The sequence below is a fragment of the Nanorana parkeri genome, unplaced genomic scaffold (genome assembly GCF_000935625.1).
Source record: "Nanorana parkeri isolate BGI_ZX_2015 unplaced genomic scaffold, ASM93562v1 scaffold145, whole genome shotgun sequence".
NCBI classification, from domain to species: domain Eukaryota; kingdom Metazoa; phylum Chordata; class Amphibia; order Anura; family Dicroglossidae; genus Nanorana; species Nanorana parkeri.
In genome coordinates, this window is record NW_017306413.1 from 1837378 (window position 1) to 1850473 (window position 13096).

The window sequence follows — 13096 nt, forward strand, 5'->3', positions numbered from 1 at the left end:
TTGGCTGTAGACTCCCTACAATTGATCTTGACACTTTATTCCAGGGGTAGCCAAACTTTGACCCTCTATCATGCATCTGCCTCTGGAAGTCATGCCTGTGGCTGTCTGAGTCTTACAATGCCGCATGGCATTTGTTGTTTTGCGACAGCTAGAGGATCAAGTTTGGCTACCCCTGCTTTAGTCTAAAATGTACCTAAAAAAGTAGCCCAAGCTCGTGACCATTCAAAATGATAGCTTCTGCACTTTAAACCTGCACTTAAAATGAACTCCAATTTAAACACGTTAGTACAAGCTATGCGTTCACTTTCACGAAAAAAAAAAATGTAATTTTGCCAGAAGAAACTTTGCGTATCTCTTTTTCAAAAAAAGAGCCCATTCCTCATATTCCTAGCAATTCTTTTTTATTGTTTACTGCCTGTAAGATGCTGAGAATGGAGCCTGGTGCCCGGGACAACATAAGGCCAGCACACATTTGCAGCAGTTATATCATCAGTGGCATCTAAGGATGAGCACACCCTGTTGAAAACTTGCAAAACCTAGCAGGGAATCAAACTGAAGTTTATGGTGAGGGTGAATCTTGATACTAATTCCTATCTGTTTAAGGCTAATAGACAAGCTATTGTAAAAAAAAAAAAAAAGAACAGTAAAATCCTTTAATTTGAATGCTTGGGTGATGCCTTTAAACTGTGTGTGGTGTTACAGAAAAGTACGGTTGACATGGACAGTGTCTAATATCACATATTTTGGATGAGTAATTTGATTTTTTTACTTTTACATTTAGCTTGGCTTAAATATAGCACCGGCACCCCGATCTGATTCATTTAATCCTGAAAAAAAGGCTTTTTAATTAGTTTTATATGCTGCAACACATGATTTTCTATCAAGCAGTAATAGGCATAATTAGAGTGGTGGAAGTAGCAGCCACAACAGATGGATGGGGTGGATTATGAGGTTGCATACCTTCCGTGTGTTCCACTGGTTAGAAAAAAAAAGAAAGATCGGAGGGAGAGGCAGAACAGCAGTGAGGGAGATTTTTGTATGGCTTGCAGAGGAGAGGAGGGAGCAGCTGTCCTAATCTATCTGGCGGCACTACACTTCAGGTACAGGCCACTTCTATCCACAGGGCCCATCCACAGAGCTCTGCAGTGTAGCCTTATTTAATGAATCTGCATCTCAGTTGCTGTGGACAGATATTTGTCCTTAATGGATTTTTGGGTGTACAGTTTTTTTGCATGCGGGCATGGCCATTGGTGTAACAATCGCCAGAGAAGCAGACGGCCGCTATGGGGCCCAGGGCACAGGGGGGCCCGCCCAGGACACCCCCCTCATACCGTGTGGGCCGCTATGGCATGTCAGGCTGCTGGCTGTCACTGGCGGGTGTGAGGAGGAACATGTTACTGTTAGATCACTGACAACCTGTCAGTGATCTTTGCAGTGGTGCGTTCCTCCTCACAGCCACTGCTGTGTCAGTGACAGCCAGCAGCTGCCGCAGAGAATGCTTGGCCCGGCGTCAGCAGCGGAGGAGGTGGGGCCCAGTGATTCGGAGGAGGCGGAGTCGGTGACATCAGAGGAGGAGGTGCTCGCGATGGAAGAGGAGACAGTGCCCGGTGATGGAAGAGGAGGCAGGGCCCTGTTCAGGAGGAGGAGGTGGACAAGATTTAGTCTGGCTAGTGTGCATTGACTGATACTTCCAGGCATACCTGTCCCTCTGTAAGTAGTCCAAGTACAAGAATGCCAGTTAGGGCCATCTTCTATAAAACATGTTTCAGCCACCGACCCTTTAAGAAAACTTAACGCAGTTGATGTTGTTAATCAATATATTAAATGTAAACACTGAACACAAACAATGGAGATTTCAGCAAAGCTAAATGAAACAAAAATAAATAATTGAAATGAGCACACTAAATATGATTTTTATCTGCTTTCGTATTCGGGGGTTCTGGTTCTCAGCAGAAAAGGTATTCTGACTGCATTTAGAAAGCAATTTGCAGGATTGTGGTTCGTTTTCCTGGTTTGAAAAGCAGTGATAATTAATATGTTTTTTTTGCAGCTGACAGGCGAACAAAAAACAATAATTGAACGGTACCATTTTACCCACAAGGCAAGATGATAATTAGAGGTTTAACAGACAGTTCGGATTTAATCTGAACAGTAGAGGCTTCTGTGCTTTTTGCTGCCTGGGAACTTAGAACAAGCTTTACTGATGGAAAGAGAGAAAAATAGGAAGGTTGAATATACAGTAGATGTTACAGTAATTTTTTTGCTAAGTGTGTTCCAGTAGAACACTGACCTGCACTTGACATTTTTGGATTGACATGTTTTTCAAGATCTGTCTACAGCAGTGGTGGTCAACTTTCTTGATACAGAGGGCCTCAATTGCAGCATCTGACATCACCAAATGGCCACACATAATATTCAGCAAATGTTATACTACAAAAAACTGTCAGAAACTGCAGACATGCAATAGGAGATAGCTATAGACTATGAACATGCTGCAAGAGATAGTCAAAGACAGCACACATGCTACAGGAGATGGTCAGAAACTGCGAACATGCTATTGTTTTGAAATAGTTGTAGATTTGGTACAATCATGGACTGGAGAAGAAAAGACATCACCAGCAATTAGTTTAGAATGAAGGATGAAATAATTTTAGTTGTATCACATAGGTCAGAAACAGCCAACGTTTCAGAAGCCCTGCAGTGTCCCTTTTTCATGCCTTCATTGTTGGTTATTATGTTGCCTAGAGGAAGGTATCCTGTGAGGCGTTGGCTGCTTCTGAACTATGTGACATGTGACAAGTAACCACTTTAATTTTTGATCCTAAATTGAGTGCTAATAAAAACTCTTCTTCTAATTTGGTATTGCACGGAGACATCCAGTACTGCATGGAATGCAGCCCATAACTGTACTACTCTATAGTCATGGACTGGAGGCACATTACATGAGATGGCTAGGGATCACTACTGTTACTATAGCAGCCAGAGAAATTACAACTGAATGCAGAAGAGATGTGATACACACCTCTTCTGCATTCAGAGATCGGAGGGAAGATCAGCAGGTGGGAGAGTGACAAGAGCTACCGAGCCGTTCCCAGGCCCACAGGGGGGACAGCAGAGCATGGGATAAACAGCAACAGCGGTGGAGGGGTGCAGTGCTGTTGGGCACCATATAAGCGGTTGGCGGCTATAGAGCCACCCGAACGCTTGTTTCTAACAGCCACTACTGGCTGTTTACAACTGTTAGTGTCTTCTGCTTGTGCTTGCACTAGGGCCATCAGCTTGAAGGCACTTGCCATCCGTCTGTTTTTTACAATGGGCAGACCGCAAGTAGTTAAAGAATATTTTTCCTACACTAGCCTGAGTAGGTAGCAAAACACATGCTAAAAAAAGTGCTATAGGACCACAGGTTGGGCATAGAGGGCCTATAGCCAAACCTGCAGATGTCTATAGTTATAGATCTATCATTACAATTCACATTTCACATTTTCACAGTCATGATATCACATGACTTGTTCCGCCCCTTTGATTACATTCCATTAGGGGACAGAGAGCTGCCACTAAATGTAAACAAAGGGGCGGAGCAAGTCCCATGATTTGTTGACATTCAGGAGCAGAGCTGTCATTTTTGTGCTCCTCGGGATTGGACGTCATCCATCGTTATTGACATGGCTCTACATTGCTGTATGATGTGATTGACCTGTGGATTGACCTGTGGATGACGTGATTAACCTCTGGATTACATCGTTGGACATTTAAAAACATTTTTTTGAATTAAAAGACTTGCCACAAACCTGTGTTGTGATTTAAAAAAAAAAGGAGTTTGCATATGGTGTACGCAATTACAGGCCCCCCTGCCCACAGACCGCTCTCACAACCACCGGGCCAGGGTTGTGGGGAAGAGGCCCCCCTCCCCGGAAAAAAAAAACCTCCTCGGACCTTTAAAACCAATCAATAGAAATGTTTTCCTCTTTTCTCTTTCCTTTTTTCCTTCTTTCCCCTTTCTCTCCCTTCCCCTTTCTATATATCAACTTCTCTTAACATTTCTTTATAAGATCCTGAAGTTCTTTAGACGCTATGAGCTCTATCCAGGGTTTCCAAACCCCAGCAATTTCTCTATTTCGATCTTGTAGGCTTAATGTAAGTTCCTCCATTCTCATAATATGGCTCAGTTCAGATACCCATTCCCAGATTTGTGGTACCGATGTAGACTTCCAGTATCTGGGTATCAGTGTCCTAGCTCTATGTAAGAAATGTCACGCTTAGCTTTGAGTGACAAAACGCCTAGCTATGAACAGGGCCTAAATGTTATTAAATCCTTAATAAATCGTACCAATGTTGTTTTCTGCAGTGTTTTCATGTACATTCTCCTTACTAGTGCATGTGCATGATATGCTACTAGTGATACCTGTCACAGTAAGCAGTGGGCTTATGTCAGCTTCATGCCATCAAATGGATGGTGTCATAGTTGGTCACATGGGCAGCACCATGAAACCTGTAGATCTAAATAGAGGCTAAAATGGCACTGTCCTTGGCAGATAGCAGGGTTTAGCTTCCACTTTAAAGCTTACGTGAGATTTTAGTCATTGGGTGTACATATATTGTAATGATGAGAAGGGACAATGGATGACATTTTGTATCAGGGCTCAAAGATGCTTAGCTATGACCATGGCTAGAATGGTGCTTACTGAAGTCCAACATTACTGAAGAAGCTTTGGACATCATTATTTAAACTGGAGGAGATAGTAGGCATCTATCAGCTATCATTTCTCTAATGCAAGTCGCAAAATAGAAGTAAGCAGTTTTCACACATGAAGCCCTTTTAATTCCTGCTTAATGTATCCCTCAAATAACAAAAACCTAATGATGGTAATGATATAAAAAGTAATCTTCACAACTCTGGTTAAATTAATTGCACTTCTGTGTAATATGCAATTTTTCTTCAGGGAGTTGACACTTGGAGCTATTAAGGTCTCGGGTTATACAGAGAGAACTATTTGTCAAAAAGCACCAGGTTGATCTACTTAAAAATAATGGTTTCAGTGGGAATTTTTATTTTTTGATGAATCTGATTCTATTTTCACATCAGTTTTGTCTCAGATTTCTAGCTACAAATATTTAACAGATAGATACGCTGAGTAACTGATGACTATTAATATTCTCATTCAGCCACTAAAATGACAAAATATTGGAGCAGTGTGCTTCTCTTGGTTACAAAATATGAATATGTAATACACTACTTCACACGATTTAATAACAACAAAATGTCACAATTTTTCTATAAATATAAAATAATCTACATGTAATTTTAGAAAACGGAACCTTGGACAAATAATTTAAGTAACAGTTTGATGTATAACAAAACATCTGACCTAGTCTGTAAAACTGACAGAAATGACAAAATGAGTGCAAAATTTCCCAAAAACGAAAGAGAAACTGTTATAAAACTTCCCAAGCAAACAACAGCAAGGGACATAACTGCAGGTACCTGGAAGTACCCCTGCAAGCTACTCACAGGGCTTGGACTAAACATAAATTGCTTTCTCTGCTCGAGAGAAAATAGGCAAACAGTCAATAAGCTGTATTTAAAGTGCAAATGTACTCAAAACTGATATTTCAGTCATTTACAGATGTTGGACAGTTTAATTACTCCATTTTACAATTTACATAGTTGTTAAGTTTGAAAGGAGACACAGGTCCATCCAGTTCAACGCGTGTGCGTGTCTGAGTCACTAAGAGTACACCTGTATATTGTGTTCACTAAGGAAGTCTTCTAAAAGTTTCTTGAATGTGTCTACACTCTCAGCTGACAGCACTAACTACGGAAGGGAGTTCCACAATTTTACCGCTCTAACAGTAAACAATCCCCACCACAGTTTGAGATTTAACTTTTTTTCTTCCAATTTCAGATGGTGGCCTCTTGTCTTCTTAAGTTTGTTTACAGTAAACTGGTTATTACTGATTCTACCATCACCATTAAACAATGTGCACATTACAATAATTTTCTCTCTTAATCGCCTCTTTTCCAGGGTGAACATTGTAAACCTCTTTAAAGTTCCGTCTAACAGCAGGCCACATAAAATATGTCATATTAACTTTGTTAGCCAGATATGGCTTCACTTTCACATTAGTAAGGCATAGCTCACCGTCACTTAAAGAGAAACTTTACCATATATTTGAAATGACAACAAAGGCACCTTTAGAAATGTTTAGTAATGACAATCTAAAAACAGATACATATAGATAATTGTTGTTTTTTTATTCTTTGCAAAACTTATTTTTCTTTTCTTCCCCATTCTTCTCACAGTGGCAATTTTTACTAAGGGCAGATAAATCCATCCCCCTTTACTCACTGGAACTCTGGTACATGTGACTAGGACATGTGACCATGCACATCATCTCAGGGGAGGAAAACGAAATTTCCTGAGATCTCCTGAGATTACAGAGGAAATTTCCCAGCAATGCTCTGCTGATGTAACCTTTCCAGGATACAATACATCACTAATACCCAAGAGGATCAGGAAGTGTAAAAACAATAATTGTAAGGGAAAGAAAATATGTTTGTTTAACTAATGAATGCAAGGTGATTTCATATCAGCATGCAGAGCTGCATACTGAGGTGATTTTTAGTGAAAGGTGTGGGGGTCCGTTTTAATGAATAAACTCCCCCAGCTGCTACCCCCCTGCTCAATGGGAGTTCTGTTACTGACCACTGGGACTTATTTATTAGATAGAATGACTGTAGATATCAAAACATAGCCATGAAGTCCCAGGAACTTCAGACATGAATCGAATTCTAACATTGTACATGAAATACCTTTTTTGATCAAAGAAAAAACATCTTGCTAACTCATCCCATGTTCTCACGTCTCATACTCACAATTTGCTTTGCCCAGAGCTGGATTTTAAAGTGTATAGATAAGGAGCAAAGGAGGTTTTTTTCTGGGTAATGATGGTAAGGCATCCTGAGAAATACTTTTACAGGTTTACTAATGCTTTAGAGATTTACTAATACTTTTAGAGGTTTTACTCTTTTGGGCACCAGTAATGAGACCTTGACATTTGTCTCTCCTGAATATTATATTTATTTAATAATAGAGGCATTGAAAAAGGAAGAATGTAAACACCCAATGTAGACAGGGACAATTTAGGCCTCATGCACACTAGTCGGCTGTGTTTAAGCACAGGAGTAGTTATCTGGTAAGTAAAAATAACCTTATGCTTTGCAGATCACTTTTTACTGTGCTTAGTTGTTGCTGGGCTTAGTCATGTTTACACACGTTTAGGCGTGTTTAACCGGGCTAAATGGACCTAGAACACAGAAAATCCTAATTTGGGTAAGCGCTTCTAGGCTGAATGCACCTAGATGCTGCTGGACATCTAGATGTGCAGTCATAGAAAAGCATTGCATGAGTCCAGGTGCCTTTAGAAATGAGCTCCAAAGGCACCTGAACCCATGTACAGGTGTGTCGGGAAGCGAGTTTGGAGTGGTGACTACTTTACAAAACACACAAGGACCATGGGGAACAAAAGTAGTCACCGTCCAGAAGGAAGAACAATGTCAGCACCAATTCAGAACTGATTTGTGGATCTAAAGTTGAGTGTTACACATATAAGATACATTTTTGTTGATAGTTAGGGTACATGAATGTATTTTTAAGATGTAACTCCTCAGTTTAGTGTCACTTTAATGTTTTTATTAGCTCCTCATTTTACAACACCACTCTGCTTTTTATTTAGTCTGGAAAATTTCCCTTACATGATATAATCTTCTCACAAGTGGGGCTTGTTGGACTGACACTACCTGTATTTCACATTATGCCAGTTGTCATAGTAACTCTTGATATAGTAAAACGTTAAGCAGACATCGGAGAGCAGGATAGCATCACATAAGAACAGGTGATTCTATAATTAGCAGAGGTGGATTGGTCAGAATGACTCATGCACCGCTTCACCCAGCTGTTGTTAGAATTTGCACCTGGGAAGGAAACAGGAGGTATTTTTATCCTGCACAGCAGGATTTAGAGCAGGTACTGAATTGAAGAAAAACAGATGAGTTCACATTTCTGGATGTAGGATATGTTAGGATTTATTCATGATACAAACTCCTAAAGGATGTTACCTTTCATTCAGGCTTCATCAGGCCTGGACTGACCAGCTGAAAATTTTGGCATTGGCCAGATGGGTTGTTCTGGTCCTTAGTTTCAATAACTCAGAAAGTGGCTTTTTTACATTGTGCTTGTGGCCCAAAGCTGCACTCTGACAGCAATGGTTTTACTGTTCTGTCTAGCTTCACAAAGTTTAACCAAATAAAAGTTTTACACATATTTATTTTTAAGAGACATTGCAGCTCAGACCCAATTACTAAGCTATCCTAGAACACCCTTTCTCAAACTGGGTGCTGTGGAACCCTGTGGTGCCTTCTGGCTTTTTCATGGGTGCCTTTTCCTTAAAGGGGGGGACTCTGATATGAAGGGGGGTTCTGATGTTAAAGGGAAGGCTCTGATGTTAACAGGGCTTTTTATATGAAAGAGGGGGAGATTCTGATGTGAAAGGGAAGGCTCTCATGTGAAGGGGAGCTCTTGACGTGAATGGGGCTTCTGATGTGAAGGGGACTCTGATGTGAAGGGGAGCTTCTGGTGTGAAGGGGAGGTTTCTGGTGTGAAAGGGGGGACACTGATGTGAAGATGGGCTTCTGACATGAAGGGGAGCTTCTGATGTGAAGGGAAGGCTTCTGATGTGAAAGCGGGAAACTCCACATCATTGTTTCCTGGCTAGGGTCCAAAGATACCAGAGCCCTGTCTAGAATAAGTGCTTGGTATTGATTTTGGGGTGGACAACACATTGTTTTTACATTTACATTTTTTAAAATTTAGATTGGGGCGCCTCAAGATTTGTCCTATTTTTAAAGGGTGCCGTGACTGAAAAAAAGGCTGAGAAACGCTGCCATAGAAAGAGGATATTGTCTGAAGTTCTACACACACATACACTGTAACTTATGAAAAAAGCTACGTAACAAGGTGCAAGTCAAGGGGAGGACTGGGAAATTTCTGGCCTGGGGAGCAAATTTCCTCCTGGTCCTCCAGGATATTACATTTGTGGTGTACTCACCATGATACAACTACATGCAGGTAATGAAGAGACCAGCACTCCAGAATAAACAAATAGTGATCTTTCTTACTAAACTAAAACACCAGCTTACAGATAGTGATCAACATTTCTGCCACCAAGTAGCCCCTTTCATTAAAGTGGCATAAACTGAAAAACCAACACAATAAATCCTTATGTGGTAAAATAAATAATACAAAAACCAAACGCAATTAGGACCTGTGTTGATAGCTTTTGTTTGTGTCAGGCCAGTTGTGCATGCCCATACAAGTCTATAGGGATGGAAAACCCACTTGAAGCAGATCAAAAGCAGGTCAGAAATAGGTCAACTGCAGTTCAAATGCACCTGTCAAAGAATTCCAAATGATCTCAGAAGCGTTAAACTGATGTCATTAACCCAAGCCCAAAGCCCATTGGCTTAGGCCCATTATAAGCCCATGATGATGTTACTCCCTGTATGTGGATAAAAATAAAGAGGGCGTTACCCACCCAAAAGTCATACAATGTATAATCAGCACAGTACACAAATGTGCTATGTCATCTCTAAATAAATCTTGATCCTGGTTGTAGTATATCACAGCAGTGATAATTTCTAAGCAATTAATGTTACAATTTCTTCATGATGCCCATCCTGTACACCATGAGGGCAGGTTCAAATATATTCACACACCCTAAGTCACACTTCTTTTGATGAAATTCCTGTAAAAAAATATATATATAGAGTCACCCTCAGTAAGGATATTGCAGGACCTGAAGCCCCCTGCCCAAAATATATTAAACAGTGGTTTTGGGTGGCTTCACTCTTGATCATCTGAATCGACTTTAAAAGTAAAACTTTAAAGTCTGCAGTCCTTCCTTACCCTATTTACATTCATTGCGCATCCTAGGTAAGTGTGCCCATTTCTGAGCTTCAGCAGAGTAACTCCTAATAACTGTAAATATTGGCTTCAGGGCTTGAGTTACCAGAATAATATGGTCCAGATGATCTTAATTCTGATTCCTGTGTATTCCGCATGTTTAAATCACAAGGTCACCCTTTCAATAATTTGCTACATGCAAATAAGTTTAGACCTTAAAGCAGGAACATTTTTGTATTCAGAAAGCAATCTGTTATGTGTTTGGTGACTTTGTGTGGAATTTTGCTGCTTGCTAAATGACCTGTCGTCCTGTCCAAATGTGCCTGCAGTTGCCTGCTCGATGACAAATTACTTGTATTTATTGCGATTTATAATGAGCAATATTCTGTTCCGGGGGGTTCCTGCAATGCTTGCAACAAGCCGCAGTGGCTTGCCAGACATTGATGATATATATCAAATCATCAGAACAAACATTGCCTGAAGAAATATAGAAAATTGCCACAAATATAAAATATACATGCTGAAGAACATGAACTACATATGATAAATATCATGCACATACATCACATAAATGTACTGACATACATCACATGCCCCTTGGGAGCAGCAGGCTGATTCCCAAATGCCCACAGTTTGGAACTTGTATTTATTTATTTATTTATACAAGGTAAACCATTGATATGTAACACAGAGGTTTACAAAATGTGAGCTATCCACATGAGTCTTCATGCTGTGGAGCTAGAACAGTCATAAAGTACAAGAATCTCGCACACTTATCCTTAGTGCAGCTCTAGGCAGAACCCATTTAAATATTCAAACATGAAAAATGCAGCTTTAAAACTACTTTTGGGGAATTTTAGCTTTGTGGTTCTTCCTCCAGGGGTGGGCCGACTTGAAGGGTGCAGAGGACGGCGCTTACCCAGTGACATGAATGCCATTCTTTGCAGGATTCTGCTGCTAGCAGGCTGGTTTTATGATGCATCAGTTGAGGATGCGTCCACAAGAGGTCGAATAATGCCGGGAGTTGTACAGGTAGAAAAGGACCAGCACCTCAAAACTGTTTTTTTTTTCTCTTTTATCTCCACTATTTACAAGACAATCTATATATACAGTATCTATACTTTTTTTCAGGGTGGACAGTACCAGCAAGGGAATGTTTTAAAGTCTGTGCACACAACCAGGGGTGTTTCTTGTAAACACCAAAAATAAACAAAATGAGACAGGGTTTGATGTAAAAGTTATTGCAAACTCATAATTGATCAACCGACTTCTACCCTGTTACATAAGCCCTTAGTCACACGATTGTATAAAAACCATGCGAAGAAGGTTGATTGGCATCATGCTGCAAACAAAACCTATTCTATTAATTGTGTTTTGATTTATTTGTTTGGTTTTTTTCTCTGCATTTGATAACATGACCCTATGGACATATTATTACATTTGTTCTGCCCTAGACAAATAGTGTACCCTCCCCCTAACTTTGATGATATGTTAATGCACAGAATATTTGCTTGTGTGTATTCCTTTGAGAATCAAGACATAAATGTCATTAGGAACTTGAAAGACATAGAAAAATGAACACATTTTAAAACAGGTGCCCAGTCATTATGAATTCATTGAGTGTTCATTGTAATAACATTAATCATGATTAATTCATTTTCCACTAATGTACCAAAGTCTTGCTCTAGAACAGAATTTTGATTTCCCAATTTTCAGTTTAATATTAGCCATGACAAAAAAAATGACAAAATAAAATTTCATCTCCTTTATCAGAAACGCTGTAATGAAATGCCATCTTGTAGGGTATTTTCTAGACATGTGCACTGCCAAAAAATTTGTTTCGTTTCGTTTTAAATTCGGATTTGTGTTATTTCGTTTTTCGGGATTCGGGTGTGAAAGTCAATTCGGATTCGGAATTCAGATTCGGACGAAATTCGGTAGCGTTCGCACGAACGTTCGTTTCGTTTTCTGTTCTTATTCGTTTCTTATTCGTTTCGTTCGTTTGCAGCAAAAGTGACATTTGAGGGGGAAAAAATATTTTTCTCCTTCTCTAATGTCACTTTGCTCCAACGAACGAAACGAATAAGAAACGAATAAGAAACGAATAAGAACAGAAAACGAAACGAACGTTCGTACGAACGCTACCGAATTTCGGAAATGGAAATTCGGATTCGTTTGCATTCGTTATGTCTGTAATTCGGAATTCAGATACATCCGAATGTCCGAATTTACGAAAATTCGTCCGAATTTCGATTCAGAACGAAACGAATCGCACATGTCTAGTATTTTCTAAAGTTGTCTTAAACGGACCTTTACACTCAAAAATCTAATTCTATCAATGCATCCCTCTATGTATGATGATTATAAATAACATAGACATGTCAGGTGTAAAATGCTGTGATTTTGAAATACTTACAATTGCAGAGCATTTACTTCCTGCTTTGAAAGGGCAAAATGACTTCAGTTTGGCAAAACAATGCACACTGGGATTGTCTTGTCATCAGTGAAGCATTGCTGGGAAATCTCATCTGTAATCTCACAAGATCTCAGGGAAAGGCAATTTCCTTCCCTGAGATGATGTGCATGGTCAGGTGTCCTAGTCACATATCCTAGTCACATGTGCCAGAAAACCAGGAAGTGGTAGGAGAGCTAGTAATCTGCCCTTAGTAAACATGGCCACTGTCAGAAGACTGGGGAAGAAAAGGCAAATAAGGTATGCAAAGAATACAAAGTCGGCAATTATCTAGAAGTATGTGTTTGTAGATTGTCATTACTAAACATTTCTAAAGGTGTGTTTTTTGTTATTTTAAAGAAATGGGTAAATCCATTCAGTATATTAAAACCAACTTCTACATTGTGTACTAGGCAATGCAACAGGTTTGCTTTACAGGAGGTACAGTGAGGAGCCAGAATTCCCATTTGTTGAGTTTACGGCCACCATGACCTGCTACCAAGTGAAATTTGAAATTTCTAGTACATCTAGATAGGGGAAATGTGACATTCCCGATGCTTCTCATATTGTAACGCTGGGACCTGGAGTGCTTGGGTTGAGATCTGCAACAACTACCCCAGGTGCCCCTGTGTCATTGGAGGTAAGAAGGAGACTACATAGGGTTTTTTTAAGTTTCAACTTT

At 39.9% G+C, this 13096-nt stretch overlaps 1 protein-coding gene across 1 annotated transcript in view; it reads right to left on the reverse strand.

Moving 5' to 3' along the window:
• The window catches only part of ADARB2 (adenosine deaminase, RNA specific B2 (inactive)), a 450356-nt gene that overhangs the window by 251383 nt on the left and 185877 nt on the right, over nt 1-13096 (reverse strand). The gene's annotated exons all lie outside the window — the stretch shown is intronic.